At 33.7% G+C, this 3,673-nt stretch overlaps 1 protein-coding gene across 3 annotated transcripts in view; it reads left to right on the top strand.

Annotated features, from left to right (window-relative positions):
* LOC107756812 (teneurin-2-like) overlaps positions 1-3,673 on the top strand; it is a 199,642-nt gene that overhangs the window by 99,536 nt on the left and 96,433 nt on the right. The gene's annotated exons all lie outside the window — the stretch shown is intronic.

Genomic DNA, 3,673 nt, shown 5'->3' with positions numbered 1-3,673 from the left:
ATAACAATCATTATTTCTTTAAAATTCAAAGTTGATTTTTTTTTTTTTTTTTTTTTTGGCGTAATCATGCAACAAGCAATTTCATGTTATTTTTGGTCACTCTTAGAAAAATGTTTTTAATTCGACAAATTACATGCATTGATTATTTTAGTTGCTGGAAAATATCATCCAGTATTTATTTACATTTGGGTTAATTCATTTATTGAAAGTCAAGTGTATTGAATGTATTCTCTATATGTTATAAATTTCTGTATTCATTAGGGGTGTAACGATTCACTCGTTTTCTCGATGCATCAATTACAAACCCTGACGATGCATATGCATCGATCTTGAAACATGGATTTTTGATTCATGAATCATTGATTTCGGCCAGTAATCAAATATTTTTAAATATTTAAAAATTAATGGTGACCATGAACAGCGTTGTTTCTGCCCTCACATCTCTCCTTCACGTGCTCCACTATTTACTGTCACAGGATTGTGCTCGTCAGTGTTCGAACTATACCGTGGTCTTTGGGGGAGCCCACTTGTTTTTTTTGGGGGGGTGTTCGTGCGCTTGCGCTTACAATGACTTACACTTGTAATTTTTGTATGCACTACTTGCTTTATGCAAGCACTAGGGATGTAACGATTCACTTAGTAATCATGGCCAGTACTTCTGAAGTAAAGTATTTTTACTTTTCTGTAGTTTTTCAGTGGCTCTCAGTCATACCATTGACATTACCTGAGCAGTTGAAGGCTGCGCATTTAGTGCATGGACGGAGCAAAAACAATGTCAGTGTCTAAAAGCATACGCACAATTCCACTGAATGATAAATTACTTTTCTCAATGTCGTTAAACTGAATGTACGAAGGAAACTATTAAAATAACATCAGCGTTAACAACAGCCTGGACATAAGAGTGCAAGGTTGATCTCTCAATCACATACATGAAAGTTGCATTCGTTACTATAGCAAAGAGATAACGGGCGCGTTTTCTTTCAGAATCATCATTCGCCGATAGGAAGGAAAAGTTAAATACTGTAGCATTTTATTTTATGTAAATAACATAAAGAAACTCACATCATGCAAAGGTGTGACATAAAATGACAGCCTGCATATTAACACTATAGATAATAGTTAACAGAAATAATACTTTTAAAGCATTTTTTCTTTCTTTTTCTTTTTTTTCTTCTTCAATTTTTCTATTTTTGTCTTGGCTTTCATATGTCATGCTACAGCATAATTAACATCTAACAATTGACAAAAGTGCTTCTTTTTTTTGTCCTAACTCTCTTACTCCATAATGGCTGCTGTGTAATTTGCGCCCTGATTAAGCATTTAAAGAATTTAGGGGAAGCATTTAAATAATCCTCAGAATGCACTTAAAGAATGCAGAATCGAATTGTGAATAATCTCGAATCGAAAACCTATGAATCGTGAATCGAAACGATTCGCTGTCTACCCAAAGATTCACAGCCCTAGTTTTTATAAATTGGAAGCCATGTGGCAATGCAACACAGTACCAGAATTATTTATTATACAAAAATAAACAGCAATTTTCCTGGAATTACTGTACACAAAATTATTAACATTATCAAGGCTGGATTTAATTCTTATTTTTTGTATTTTAGAAATACACTTTGTGTATTACTTCTAAATGTTTCTTTCATTTTAAAGAAACGTTTATGCTTCCTGCAGCCAATAATTAATTGCATAAACACATTGCGTTCAGCAGGGACGTGCACAGACACTTTGAGGGGCAGGGGCTCAAGTGGAAAAAAGGGCACTTCTCATTTTATTTATTTTTTTTTTCTAAAAAAAACTTTAAATATATTAGGGGTGTGTGATATTGACAAGTATATCAATATTTTCTGGGATTTTAGCGATAACGACAATTAGATGATATTTTGCTGAGTGTGTTATTGTGTTGATACCTTAAGCTGTCCATGGACAGCTGATTCCTACAGTTTTTGATATTCTGCATATTCTGTGTGGTAATCAGTTTACAGCAGTGATAGAAATTAATCTTTTCCAATAAGTTTAAATTGATTTTTTACTTTTTATGGGCAGTTTTACCTTAATAAAGCCCTTTTATTCTAAAAGTGTGCATCATCTTTTCAGTCAAATTCTTAAATTGAATCAGTCAATTAGAATAATAAGTCATTTGTGACCCTGGACCACAAAACCAGTCTTAAGTTGCTGCTGTATATTTGTAGCAATAGCCAAAAATACATTGTATGGGTCAAAATGATTGATTTTTCTTTTATGCCAAAAATCATTAGGACATGAAGTAAAGATCATGTTCCATGAAGATATTTTGTAAATTTCCTACTGTAAATATATCAAAACTTAATTTTTGATTAGTAATATGCATTGCTAAGAACTTAATTTGGACAACTTTAAAGGTGATTTTCTCAATATTTAGATTTTTTTTGCACCCTCAGATTCCAGATATTCAAATAGTTGTATCTCGGCCAAATATTGTCCTATTCTAACAAACCTTACATCAATGGAAAGCTTATTTATTCAGCTGACCCTTATGACTGGTTTTGTGGTCCAGAGTCACATTTGGGCTGTTACCAAGCAAATGAAATCAGTATTGACAAAATGAATCTTTGCAATGCAGAGAAAACACAGAAGCTGCATTAGAAGTGGCATTTAGATGCATTTACACTCTGTTTAATGCAGGACATGAATGTATTTAACCTGCAGTTACAAATGCATTAATACTGTTTTGATATTTTAAACATAAAACGTTGAATACTGATATCTGGAATTATTTATTAAAAAAAATTAAAATATTCTTTAAATGTGAAATTAAAACTGCCAGTAGGTGACAGCAAGTCACTGTTAATAAGTGAGTCATTGCGACTGAACCGAATCATTTAAACGGCTGATACATTCAGGAACAAAACAGGATCATGTTGCTCAGAGACGCAAATCGGAATTATATTTGTTGTTAAAATAGAGCAAAAACTGTCAATATTGTGTCTAAAACGTAAGTGTCTTAATATTACATTCTTGTTTATTGAACTGCTGTATAAAATCAATATCACATTTGTAATCGTGCTGCTTTTTGGTGAAAAAAAAAAAACGTCAGACCTCGTGTGATACTGATTAACTATATAACCATATCTTGAATTTTGTGATCATTCTAAATGCATTTTAATAAACTGAATCATGCAGTGAAAGAACGCGCACTGGCCTAACCTACTAGACTTCCTATTGCCTTAGCTAAACTTTAGCTAACTTGCATGGTAGCTAGGTAGCAAGACAAATTAACTTTATTTGCCTTTTGTTTTTTGCATAATTAGCTGTAAATTCGAGGCACAGGTTGCTTAGTCTGTTGTTCATCGTCACTCACCTCCACAGCAAGACAAACGCAACTGGAAAGGGAGGGAGGGCTTCACTTCTGCGGCTCTCTGTTTGTCTATGACTGTGATGTGCCGATCAATGTGTGCTACACTGCTGGGCTGCTGAGGGTGAAAGGCATTGGAACTCGAGTCTCTCAACATTTCCCGACCCGACCTGATATTTTGATTTTTTATTTGTTTGACAGGGAAAGCTGTGCGCAAACAGAAACATACACATATATTCATTTATTAAAAAACAAAAGAAAAAAAAAAGAAAAAAGGGCACTTTCTCTCGAGGAAGAAAAAGGGCAGGTGCTCAAGCCCCCTTTGATGTCTAT

The sequence above is a fragment of the Sinocyclocheilus rhinocerous genome, unplaced genomic scaffold (genome assembly GCF_001515625.1).
Source record: "Sinocyclocheilus rhinocerous isolate Xijiao unplaced genomic scaffold, SAMN03320098_v1.1 scaffold22, whole genome shotgun sequence".
Taxonomy (NCBI): domain Eukaryota; kingdom Metazoa; phylum Chordata; class Actinopteri; order Cypriniformes; family Cyprinidae; genus Sinocyclocheilus; species Sinocyclocheilus rhinocerous.
Note: the sequence above shows the minus strand (reverse complement) of the source record. Positions and strands in the feature narration are given on the sequence as shown.